The sequence below is a fragment of the Cupressus sempervirens genome, chromosome 6 (genome assembly GCF_028749045.1).
Source record: "Cupressus sempervirens isolate cs-2001-9-10 chromosome 6, ASM2874904v1, whole genome shotgun sequence".
NCBI lineage: Eukaryota > Viridiplantae > Streptophyta > Pinopsida > Cupressales > Cupressaceae > Cupressus > Cupressus sempervirens.
This window is the reverse complement of record NC_143123.1, coordinates 573298661-573312850: the sequence shown is the minus strand read 5'-3', so window position 1 is coordinate 573312850 and position 14190 is coordinate 573298661.

The following is a 14190-nucleotide window of genomic DNA, read 5'->3' as shown; positions in this document are numbered from 1 at the left end:
AATATTTCCATAAATTGCAAGCACTTCAATAATGTTGAAGTTAGGACATGGGTGGGAACCAACACAACAAGGTAGGGGCTAATGGTCAGGAAAACAGAGCCTTCCATTTGAATGGAAACCCTATGTTTCTCTTTCAGCGATGATTTTTTCTTCATTTTTTGGGGATTTAATAAGCTCAAATTTTGGGATTTAATAAGCTATGTAGATCCAAGCATTTCCTTCTACTACACCATAACCATGATTTCTCCCACACTAAAGAGCTATTTCTAAATTCTAGAGGAACTCAATAGAATGTCAAGCATTTGGTCAGTACTATTTGATGATGATGTAGCAGAACCTAATCTCTCCATCGCATAAGCATGTTTGCTATTAAAATTTAGCCTTGGAAAAATATTCATGTTATTGTCTGCACCATTAGGGTTTGATTTGAGATCTTTCTTCGAATCAGCGTAATCTTCCAAACCTAAACTAGCACTTTCAAGAATTTGAGGTGCTTGATAACCTTTTCCAACATTCTAGCCGTATCGAGTTTCGAACCTTGGTGTATCAGTTGCTCCAAAGATTGAATCTTTTCATGGATTTTACTTCTCCTTTGATGAGCCGCAATGCTCTGCAGCTCTATCGAAGGATATTATGGCTTACGATAGCTCTGTAAATCTTTCAGCTGATTTAAATGCTTTGTCTCATCCTCATTTGACTATAATGACACCAGTGAATGTGAAACCTTACCAAAAAGTGGTCGACATGGAGGAAAGCTCACATCTAAAGAAAACTACTAGGATGAAGGAAAAATGAGGCTCATCGATGGGGTTGAAACCCCAACAAAAAATGGTAAGACTGAAGAATTGAACTACATGGAAGGAGGAATCCTAGGGCTCATTGGCTAGTGAGGAATAAGAAGAGGAAAAACCCTAGGGAGTTTCTTCGTGACATCTTCCAGTCTACAAAAGGAGTTTTTCCTTGGTGGCTCGACAAATACTTCTTTATAGCATACCTTTGGGAGAGTTGGCTGAGTTTGCCAGTCTGAATTGTTGAGCTTGACATAGCCATAATCTTCATCTCTAGTAAAGTCTAGCATCGTAATGAAGTGAAAATCATGAATTGGCTAGCTCTCCAGCTCAAATCTACACTTTTGTGGCCACTCCTCATTAAAATTTCTGATCTCACTCATTTCAACTAGCAAGCTCTCAAATTTAAATCTACTCTCCTCTTCATTGAAGGACATAAATGTCAATTCATCTTGTTCCCAGCTCGAAAGCAGAGCACTGTTGTTAGCAACACCATATAAAAGATCCTGCTAGTTTAGAAGTGGTTGGTCCCATGACCAAAATCGCTGCTCCAAATGAGTTGGTCACATGCAAATGTTGCTTTCCCCATAAATGGGCCTTCACGAACACTCCATTTGAAAATGTACCACTGCAAAGCACAAAGGCCACTACATATGCTCCAAACTAATGCATTAAACCTTAAATTTTCCTCTTTCACCCAGCAATCATAACCCAAAATTATGTGGAACCTTACGTAGCCATCATAGCAGTCTTCTATGGAGAAACTCCACAGATTTCTACCTTCTTTAATGTATTCCTTCCTTTATTGTATTCTAAAATGTCCCTTTACTGATTTTATATGATATTTCCAACCTTTAATTAGATCTTTAAGATCAAACAACTAATATCACAAAGATCCTCCAAATTTCTCAAGAAACCCCAAATCGGGTATGCCAGAAATTGTGCCAAAAGCTTCACAGCTTCACCAATTATTAATAAATCTGAAAGTGGACATTTTTACATAAATTTCAGCAGCATAACAGCCTACAAAATGACATTTCTAGATCTGTATAACCTTTACACAATAGTTCTCAAATGTAGGACAAAAACTATGCTCATCGGGCTCCCGAAATTAACACAAAAATGCTCGGAAACACCACATAACACTAATAAACTATCTCAAAAGTTTAATCACATCCAAATACATATATTCAGCTCTATTTTAACAGCTTAAAGTCTGAAATACAGCAGCAACCAAAACTGATATGAAATGCTCAACTAAAAACACCAAACTCATGCAAAAAACACACCCAAAAACCCACAAATCTACACTGTTCAGCACAAAGGCAAACTCTGTATGAGCATGCACATGGAATGGCTTCAAACTCCCATCCTTAGCCTTTCTGGAAACCTGCAAACTCCTGTTCTTGGGTCTCCCTGGAAACCTGCAAACTCTCGTTCTTGGGTCTCCTTCTCCACAGGTTTGGCAGCCTCTGAAGAATAACAAAGAATGAGCAAAAATCAAGTTCTCCTCCAACCCAAAATGCCTCCAAACCCCTTAAAAGAGGGCATAACTGTAAATCATGTCCAAGAGAGGTTAATGAAACATATTTTAATAATAATTTTCATTTATTAGTCCAACGGTTTCCAAAGATTAACCCCCTTTTTCTGAAACTTCACTTTCTTGGGCCTGCCTGCCTTAGCAAAGATTATTATTTTTTTATTATTTGAAAAGGGGACATGACAAGTCCTCCCCTCCCAAACATTGCTTTTCCTCAAGCAATGGTTAAACAATAAACCAATCAATCCACCTGTATCTAAATGTAGTCATGAACTATACTACTACCAATTAACACAGGCTCCTGCAATATCCTCTGCAATATGACCAAGAGGAATCCATAATCAAACTGACAATTATAGCTCAACCAAACTCTGAAATCACCACTACCACAATCAAAAACCCATGAGGCACAAACTCTTAGAACATCAAAACCCAAGCAAAGTGGACAAATCAAACTACCAACACAGTAAATACCATCAACGCATCCCACTGGCCTATACGGAATGCACAATCCAACTCTACAACAATGGTGAATGCTCTCGAATGAAACTGTACCAAGTATGGAGAATCCACACACTGTACAACTCCTGCAGTCAACACAACTTTGCAAATCATCGGCCACTATCTCATAACCATAACTACCATGCACCCCTGATGGTGAAAAGCCATCACAAGATAAATAGCAAGAATTGGAACCCAAACCAAATCTTCCTGCCATCAACTCCTCAACACAAGGATCAAATGCTAACTGATGTACATACCTTGCAATATAATGTTGATAAAAAAGACCAACCTTAGTCAACAACTCACCATGAACAAATGATACAACCCAATGTGACTAATCACCAGCTAAGTCAGGAGATGTCATAGCCAAAGGAGTATAATCAATAACAACACCCGCTAAAGCATCACTTTGAAACTCCTGCTCTAAGTCATGTATTATCAAGCTGTCAACTGTAGAACCTATCGCCATGTCATGCCCATCACAACTCTCATCTTGAGGCATCAAATTGTCCCATAACTGATGATAAGCACTAGGAACTAAAGTACATCTCTGTATGATTATCTCATCAACATGGTCATCAAAGGTAAATTGATGAGCATACCTCACAGTGTAATGCTGATAGAATGCACCAATCTCAGTCAGTGGCTTAGACTGTAATCTAGATGAAACTAACTGCAATTGATCATTAACCATGTTGGAACTAACTACTACCTCCGAAGATATCACCAAGGGAGTAGTGTTACTAGTACGAACCATGCCAACTGCCGACTCACCAACATCACACATGATCTTTGATAAATCTCTAGTCTTTGTGCCATCAATACTAGAGGCCACCACCATGTTAGGCATACAACAATCTGCTACAACACCCAACTCAACTGAACCTAACTCTAGTGGGAATGAACCTGATATTCCAATGTTAGTATCAAGAATGGATGCATCCCCATCTCCACTGTCTCTGACAATCTCGGCCATGGACATCCTCAGATCACCAAACACCACTGCTTGTGACTATATAGAATCAGGTGAAGACTGTAGTCACTCTAACTCCATGGTCACCTTAGCCAAATGAAATTGTGACTCCTTGAAAGCCAACTGTGTACTCTCAAGAATCTCAGAAGTCACCATAAGCTGCTCAGTAAGCTCACTCACCTCATCTTCCTTGGCCAACAATGCATCATATGTTGTACTGCCCCACTTCATAAGATAATCTCTATCAGCTACCAACTGCATATAATCCTGTCTCAGACTCTAGATAGCCTCCCATAAAGAGTGGAACTTTGTCAAGGAAAGATAACTACCTCCCTGCTCATCACTAGTAGGAGAACCCCATCCATAAACTGCTAACAACTGACGAGCAACATCGAAATGCTAGCAAGTGATAGCAATGTCTTGGTCACTAACTCTCAACTGATTAGACACATGATGGCACTGGCTTGACTGTCTCCTACAAACCTCCTCTGATGCACTGTCTAAAGGAGTATCCTCAAAGTTACTAGTCTCTAGAGTATTACCATCCATATCCTGTGAATCAAATCTAAAACTCATATCAACATACGGAGTATCAAAAACATTAGCATTGCTGTCCAACTCCTCTATACCCAAGGAAACTAAGTCTTCAAAATTGCCCACTACATCCTCCTGGATGTCATCAATGCCAATATGATCCTGGGACTCATCTATACACACTGCCAAATATGAAATATCATCAACACATTCTAGCAAGTATGGTCGACTGGATATATGAACAAAGCCCAACATCGATGTATAAAAACTAACACCAACATTGGACAAGCTGCTAGCACAAGAAAATACAACACCGTGCAATCTGCTAATCAAATCCATGATAGCACCCAAACAAACACTGCTACCAAAAAGTGTTAAAGATCTCCTGTCAACTGAATCCCAAATGCCAATATAACAATCTTGAGTCCATATCTGTAAACTAGAATCAGCTGGTAACTCAAGCAAAATCCTCACTTGAGTAATATGACCAATACCAACTAACTCCACATACCTATCATGATGAGATAATGAAGTCAAAATACTATCTTCACTCACCTTCAGCTGGCGGGATAAATCATGTGAAGTACTACCTGCCTCAACCTCATGTGATGAAGCATCTAACTATGCCTGGTACTCTTTCTCAGCAAAGTCATGAATGCTCAATGTTTGCTCATCTCTACCAGGTATCTCACCATCCTGCACAACAACATCCTCATAATCATCATCTGAACCCACTACACTGGAGTCACTGTCTGTTGTAACTATACCATCCTGAATACCTGTGGCATCACCCTTTGACAACCTGTAAACAATTGTCTCAATTTGAGTATCAAGTTGACCGTTACTATCAATCTGTGTAATATCCTTTCCCACCACCTCTTGTGGCAAAGTAGAATCTGAGACCTCTACCTGGCTATCAGCTAGTTTCTCAAACTCCTCATGCAAGTTCTTGGGAATTGTGTCATCTGTCCTATGAGAAAATCTACCAAATAGAAATCCAGTCAACTTATCCACCTTAGCTGGGTCAGATAACATGTCATTCATTATATGGTGGTGCTCAACCAACTATTTAGACATGTCATGGCTTATTTTCATAAGTTTATCTCGAATGTCTAAATAACCATCCTTTCTACTATTTTGACTCTGGCTATCAATTGTCCAAGATCGTTCCCTTTGAGACTCTGTACTATACCTGTCCATTCTGGATAAAGTAGAGTGTAACCCCAATAGGATATAACTTCTTCAAACACCAAGAACTAACATGCAAATGATTAGAAGTAGCATGAAACCATAGATTTGCACATGCAACTGATTAGAAGCAACATGCAACCACCAAATTATGACATGCAAGATCTGGGTAGTTGTCAAAACTGACATGCAAACTTCTACAACCACCAAATTCACCAAGAACTAACATGAAAATGATTAGAAGTAGCATGAAACCATAGATTTGGACATGCAACTGATTAGAAGCAACATGCAACCACCAAATTATGACATGCAAGATCTGGGTAGTTGTCAAAACTGACATGCAAGATCTGGGTACTTGTCAAAACTGAAATGCAAACTTCTACAACCACCAAATTCACCAAGACCTAACATGAAAATGATTAGAAGTAGCATGCAACCATAAATTTTGACATGCAGCTGATTAGAAGCAAAATGCAATCATAAATTATGACATGCAAGATTTGGGTAGTTCTCAAAACTGAAATGCAAGATCTGGGTAGTTGTCAAAACTGACCTGCAAACTTCTACAAACCCTCAGGCTGGCAAGATCATGGCTTTGATACCACTGAAATGTCCCTTTACTGATTTTATATGATATTTCCAACCTTTAATCAGATCTTTAAGATCAAACAACTAATATCACAAAGATCCTCCAAATTTCTCAAGAAACCCCAAATCGGGTATGCCAGAAATTGTGCCAAAAGCTTCACAGCTTCACCAATTATTAATAAATCTGAAAGTGGACATTTTTAAAAAAATTTCAGCAGCATAACAGCCTACAAAATGACATTTCCAGATCCGGATAACCTTTACACAACAGTTCTCAAATGTAGGACAAAAACTATGCTCATCGGGCTCCCGAAATTAACACAAAAATGCCCGAAAACACCACACAACACTAATAAACTATCTCAGAAGTTTAATCACATCCCAATACATATATTCAGCTCTATTTTAATAGCTTAAAGTCTGAAATACATCAGCAACCAAAATTGATATGAAATGCTCAACTGAAAACACCAAACTCATGCAAAAAACACACCCAAAAACCCACAAATCTACACTGTTCAGCACAAAGGCAAACTCTGTATGAGCATGCACATGGAATGGCTTCAAAATCCCATCCTTAGCCTTCTTGGAAACCTGCAAACTCCTGTTCTTGGGTCTCCCTGGAAACCTGCAAACTCCCGTTCTTGGGTCTCCTTCTCCACAGGTTTGGCAGCCTCTGAAGAATAACAAAGAATGAGCAAAAATCAAGTTCTCCTCCAGCCCAAAATGCCTCCAAACCCCTTAAAAGAGGGCATAACTGTAACTCACGTCCAAGAGAGGTTAATGAAACATAATTTAATAATAATTTTCATTTATTAGTCCAACGGTTTCCAAAGATTAACCCCCTTTTTCCGAAACTTCACTTTCTTGGGCCTGCCTGCCTTAGCAAAGATTATTATTTTTTTATTATTTGAAAAGGGGACATGACATATTCCATGCAGCTTTGGATGGTCATCACTACAGAGTTATTTTACATTCTCTAGTTGATAGAGTCCAAAAATTTTGGTGAAAATTACGATGACCCTCTCAAATAACAAATTAATCTTTAGAATCATGACAATTTAAATTTTGTCACTAACGAGTCTAAATATTAGATTCTCTTTAAGAAAACCTAAATTGGTGGATATCGAAACATGGTAGATTTCATTAAGGGCCTGTTTGGTTCCTGGCATAGGAATTAAGAATTAGAATGAAAAATTAGAATTGGAATGGAGTTTATGAATGGGATTTAGAAACTGCTATTCCTATCATGTTTGGTTCCCTTGAATTTGATTAGGAAGAAGAGTTGAACGACTTTGTGTAGCAACAAAATACCTTTCAAGTTTAGATTCTTTTTGTGTGTGCACAGAACTTGTTGTCATTTGTCATTCAGAGAAAATCCCTTTAGCCATATGCTTATGCTGATAGCAAACTTTCATAAGTCCAAGGTTAACTTCAGAAGTCCTAGTAGGGGGTTCAACATCCCAGCCATCCATTCGTTTGATTCCATTTCGAGATCCTGCAGCTCACTCAACCCAGTTCACCCGCACCAGTGGCTGGAGCAGCAATACCAACATCATTGGCATCTGACTAGGTAGGCATCCATTTCATTTTCACCTTGGTTGGAAGAAATGGCTACTCAATCCTTTCAAAATCAATCACTATAAACCCCTCGCATTTGATCATTTTGCTATTGGTTTTGCTTATGCCAGCTGAATTAGTAGACTTGCCATGGGTTTAAACACACATAGACTTGGTTTCAATGGATCTTGCCCTCCCATCACATTTGATCACTCTACACAGATTTGAAAAAATCTTAATTTTGGAAAAGGCAACATGAGGATGGGAATAGCCATTCCAATTACAGGTATTTTTGGGAATGGATAAAAGTGCATTTTGGGGTTAAATGAGAATACGTAATCCTATTCTCCATTCCAATTTGCCTCACCAAAAAAAGAATAAAAATCATATTCTAATTTTCAATTACTATTCCACTTGTATTCTAGCAACCAAACGGGCCCTAAACAATGCTTTAAAGACTTTAAGTTACTTAATCATGCTTGTGAATAACTTGAATGACATTGTACATAAATTACTCCAAGAGTACACAACTGTGTAGTGGCCTATGTTAATAAATATTTTCCAATAATAATATGAAGCACATGTTCATTATTATATCCATGATCAAGAATAACATTTTATTCAAAATATCACTACTTTCTTATCGTGATTGTACTCACAATTTGTGAGTGTGGTGTATTCAACTTCCCCTAGGCTAATGCCTACTAAGGATCTTGTCATTCTAATATTACTACATTGAAAGAAAGAATCAAAGGTCATTTTAAACACACAATCTACCATTGGAGTGTGAATGGAAAATCAAATCAAAATTTAAGACCAACACCCATAACATATGTTTTGCACTTGTCCTTTAAATATTCCTCTATCCCATTTAGAATCAAATATTCTCATTTTACCCTATTGTCAAGAGTGTTTCTATTATCTTTATGTTCTTTAGAAAATATGACTCAAAGAGGTCTCCAAAGCTCACTTTTAGGTTAGATATTGGTATCCATGTTTCCCTCCTTATACACATGCTTAAGTGAATAATTTAAGATCTATATAATAAATCTTGCATCTCATTGGTCTATCTATTACATTTCTAACTCAGTCTAGTTAGAAACAATTATCTTGAGTCCCTTCATTGCCAATATTTTCTAGATGTTTTACACTTAATTTTATATATTTTTTATGGCATCAAGTAATGTCCAAAACTTCAATATTGTTCATTTCTACCAACAATTTACTTAGGGCCACTCAAATAAGATTCTCAAGACTATCTCAATTTATATAGCTAATGTTTTGGTTTTAATAAAGGTTCTTTTTGTCTAGATATGGCTTACTAAATAATGTGCTTCCATATTTTTGTTATTTGATCATTTTGTGTATTGAAGTCTTTTATTTTTTAATTAACTAGCATAGTGTTCCAATTTTAAAAAATTCTTATTTTGGTCTTGTTTAGTAATGTCTCAAGTGTAAAGGTAGTTTGTTTAAAATCTTATGTAGTTTCCTCCTTCCAAATCTACCAAATGTTAATTGCTAAGGAAATCACGCATAGGCTATTCCAGAATACATTAAGTTCAAACTAAAATAGATATAAACTCTTGGCTTAAGAATTCATTTCATAACAAATGAGATCAAGAAAAATCTTTAGGATAGTAATCTAATCAAGAAAAGAAAACTTCTAGGATAGTAATCTAATCAAGTAAAGAAAACTACAATGATATTAGGACATGTGTTGAGGAACTATTTATGATATCCTGAAAGGTTCTCAACACTTCCCCTCCTTGAAATACACCTCAATATGACTAGACTTCGAACTCACTTAACTATGAAACTACAATTTTTCTCTTAAATTCATATATATTGTTAATCCAAGGTTCCTATCAATTCATTGTTTCTATTTAGTTTAATTATTTTTACTTTTTATTTATTATTACCTTTGTTATATTGTAGAAAATTTAAACTCAGTTTTATCTAAATGCTTACAACATAGACTTTAACATTAATCCAATAATATTTTACTTATTCTTATACACCATTAAAAATCTATGTATTATACTATTTAAGAAATTCAATATAAAGAATATAGTAACAAAAAATTATAAATAAAATATAAATTAATATATTAGGTAAACATCCGACACTTGATAAATATGTAATATAATACTACTATGATTTCATTTACACAAATTGTCCTTGTTATAAATCTTATGATAATGATAAACTCCATAAACTTACATTCAAATAAGATATCTTAGGAAAATTAAACCCTATTAAATTATTAAAAATAATTTTAAAAAGCATAAATGTTTTTATAATATGTTTAAGTTTAAGTCATTCACATACAAATTTTAAGCACACTTTCAAATTCAAACCGCTTATAAGAAAAAACTAAACACCAATTGACTATTAAAAAGAATTTTAAAAAAAAAACATAAATATCTATATAAAAGCTTTAAATTGAAGTTGGACTAATAGATAGTTCTGAGATTAATGTTTGTCATAGCCTAGTCCATGATGAGAGAGAATGAATAACTCTTGTTTGACTTGGTTTATAGATTCTATTGTTAATAATAGTAAATTAACATAGGAGAATACAATAGAAGTTGAGGAAAGATCCCCACACATATGATTTATTCCATTATATTCAATGCTCTCTCATTCTCACTGGCATTTATTATGCTTGACAAACATGTGGAAAAATAACTGGATATTCATTCGACATTTTCTCCAATCTAACATGTAAGTGAAAAATAGGACCGATAACTGGAACATATGGACTCTGATAATGACAAGGTCCATGAAACACAAATGAAAAATATAGTCATCATTTGTGTGCGCAGGCATGTTTGAAACTGGTCAATGGCTGATTTACGCTTCATATAGCATTTTCTATATGATAAAAAGGATGCATATATACAAATTCAAACCAAAGGGGTTTTTCTTATTGAGCTTCATAAACAATCATCTCATCAACCAGGCCTTCATGCTAGGTTAATTTTTTATTTGTGTTCAACGAATATTGAAAAATAATAGGATTTATAAAATAATTTGAAATTAGGAGAATACAAATAATAGAAAAGGGAATGAAAAAAATAATATTAAGAAGAAATGGCGAGCAGATCAAAAAGAAGAAAAGAGAAAAATGCAAAAACTTCTTCAAAAGTAGATATTCGATACAACTACACTCATGTTTATCCTAAAAAACTAGGGTTTTCAAAAATTTTCCTTGAGTCTTCACTAGTCAATACATCACATAATAAAATATTCAGAGGAAAACAAGCACCAAATCCTTTGGTCAAAAATTCTCAAGCATTCCCAACTGCTGTAGTAAAGACCTCAAACTCTTTCACTTCATTAGCTAGCCTACAAGAAGTGGGGATTAGGGATGGTTAGGATTGTGTCCCCATTCGGGAGGTCAATGTTTACGATAGCCATCTTCATTCTTATTAGCCCCTAGGAAAAGAGTTACTTTCAGCCTTGATAAGCTTATTTACTTCTTTAATCTAACTAAATATGCAAGTTCTAGCCTAACCCCCATTTATGCCTAGTAGACAGATTATGCCATTAAACCACCATTTGGTCATTTTATCTCTGCACAGGAATCCCTAGCTCCTCATTCTTTTAAAGCCTACATTCCTCCTCATCATAGGTCATCACTGTCGTTCCCTTCTCTCCATCCTTTCTTACTCTATATGCACCACAACCCTGCGCCATCAGATCTAGAAGATGAGGTCCTAATTATAAGTGACCAAGATAGCAAAGAATGCTAGCAGGAATGCTAGAAGGTCAGAATGTTTGCTTTCTGGAACAACCCTAAAGAAGAGTTGCATAATCTAATTGACTGGTTGGAGGATTTTTTGAGCTATTAGGTAAGTATTTCTCACTATATTGATAGATTAGTCTACATACATTGTGTTGAAGAGGCAGTGAAAAAAGACTTCCTCTATAATTCTGACTATTTTTTCAAAGGTCATGCGGTTAATTTTTTGAATGGAAACCAAATTGTGATGAAGATAATTTAAATTTCTCAACTCAAACCTGGTTCTCCATAAACCCTATCCCTCTGGAGTTAAAACAAATTGACATTATCAAAAGGACAGGAAGATCAAGGGGAGTCTTGATTGGATTAGATGCTTCTTTTGAGTGTTGTAACAACATAAAACTCCTAATCAAATGTAAAGAAAACAAAATGACTCTTAAAAAAATCAAAATTATTACCAACAAATCAACATACAAATTAAACTTTTAGAGGTATGAAGGCAAAGTTATAGAGATAATTAGGCTTGATGACGAGTGGAAAATTTCCTTAAGAACATTGCAAGCCACATCAAATCTCAATGCATCCTTTTCCATGATCAAAATAAGACATCAAAGAATGTTGCAAGAGGAGTGCTTCACTGAGGAAGATGAATTGATGGTCACAAGAGATAACTCAGCCAATGAAATGGTACAAAAGTCAAATGAAGCTAAAGAAAAAAAAATTAGTAGTCAATCACCCCAAATCAATGGTAATTAGAAGGAAAGAACCAAAAAATCACAAGAGAACAACAAAAAAAATATTCAATCAAATATACTCAAAAATATAGACAAGTGTAAAGACAAATTGAAATCAATAGTTATGGTGGAATAGAAAGATCCCAATCTCAGTTTGGAGAAGTCCCCTAAATTAGACAAGTAGCCAAAATTACAGAGCATAGTAGTTCATAGTAAAAAGTCTAAAAGGAAAGAAAAGAAAGTTAAGGAAAGAAAAGGTCCCATGAAGTCAGTCAACAAACACAAGAATCTAGATTCTAAACTCAATATGGAGGTTAATAAAAGCAATGATAGTTTAATCATAAATAATGATGAAATAGAACACCCACCCTTATATGAAGCAGATAGTAGATTGAAGACAACCCAAAGGTTCAGAGGCAATAGGTAGAAAAATCATCTCTGATGAGCTTATCTAATAACAAGAAGATTTTCAAGCAGCTAACCAAATTCTGGCAGACTCCCACCCCAAGGAGAGAGTATCCTGAAGACAAATTCAATTTAAACACTATAGGAGGAAACATGCCTAAAGACATCCTAGTGTTAGACTTTATGGTTAAGTGTCACCACCTCATCAATAAATATCTAACTTGGGATGTTGGAAATGGTGATGAAGTCCTTTTTTGGGAAGATTCCTAGGATTGACACCCACCGATAGACAATAGTCTATTCACAGGAGACCTTAAAGAAAAATTAATTAATCAGTGGGGTAGTAAAGTGAGTGACTATAAAATTAAGATTTCTACGGAAGAACACTCTAGGTGGATTTGGAAACCTTTGAATGATATAGAGGTGGATCCAACCACTATAAAGGCATATGAAAAGATCACACAAGGCAAGAAAGTTAAGCAACTTGAGAGGAAAGAAAAGTTCATGTAGGAGGCTTCAAATGATGGCAAGTATAGTGTGAAAAATGGATACAAAGCATTGTTAAACTCAAAGAGATGGGATGAAGTTTAAATCCCACTTAAACTTTTTTGGGATCCTTCTTGCTTACCCAAGGCAGGATTCTTCTTATGGCTAGCATTTTAGAATAGGATTATGATGGCAGATAAAGTTCTTAAACTAGGTTTTGAAGGCCCCTTGAGATGTGCTCTTTGCAAGCATGATAGTGAGAATGCTAACCATCTACTATATAGCTACCCATACTCTCAAGTCTGTTGGGACTGGCTTAGATAGAGATTAGGATGGTTCACTCTGTTATCGAAAATGTAACTAATTGTCTCAAAGGTTGGCCCACCAACCTATGTAAGGGTGTCTATAATAAACTATGGAATATTTTTCCTTCCATTCTTGTGTGGAAAGTCTAGAAAGAAAGGAATAGAAGAACATTTAGTGGTATGGAATTGAATTTAGAAGAGTTAGTCCCAAAAAAAGAAGCTTGCATAGTCAAAACAACTAACTCCCATCTCAGGAAAACTATAATAGAAGAAGGTTCCTTCTCTTTTTGGGATGGCCAAATTAAAAAAGTATGGTTCAATTAGATCAATCCTCCTCTCATCTATTTCAAGAAAAGCAAGGAGGATGGGGATAGATGCAAATGGATTCCCCCTCTGAAGGGATGGGAAAAACTTAACTTTGAGAGAGCTGCTAGTGGTAATCTAGGGAAAGGTAGGAATTAGATTTATCATCAATGATGACACAAGCCAGTGGATTGCTAAAAAAGCCAAGTCTATCAGCCCTACAACCAATAACTTGGTTGAGCTCAAAGCAATGGAAGAAGGATTGAAGCTCTGCAATGAATTAGGATTACCAAAAATATTCATCGAAGGCAATTCTAAAATTGTTTTAAATGCTACTAGGAATAGAGTTACTCCAAATTGGGTTCTCAATTCCAAATTAGAAGAAGTCATTATTCTTTTGGATAGGTTTCAAGAGGTCAAAATTTGTCATATCTTTCAAGAAGGCAACTGGAAGGTAGACCTCTTGGCTAACAAAGGAGCTGATGGTGTTAACCTTCTAGTACTCAGATATGGGCTATGAATTTTATTTTCAAT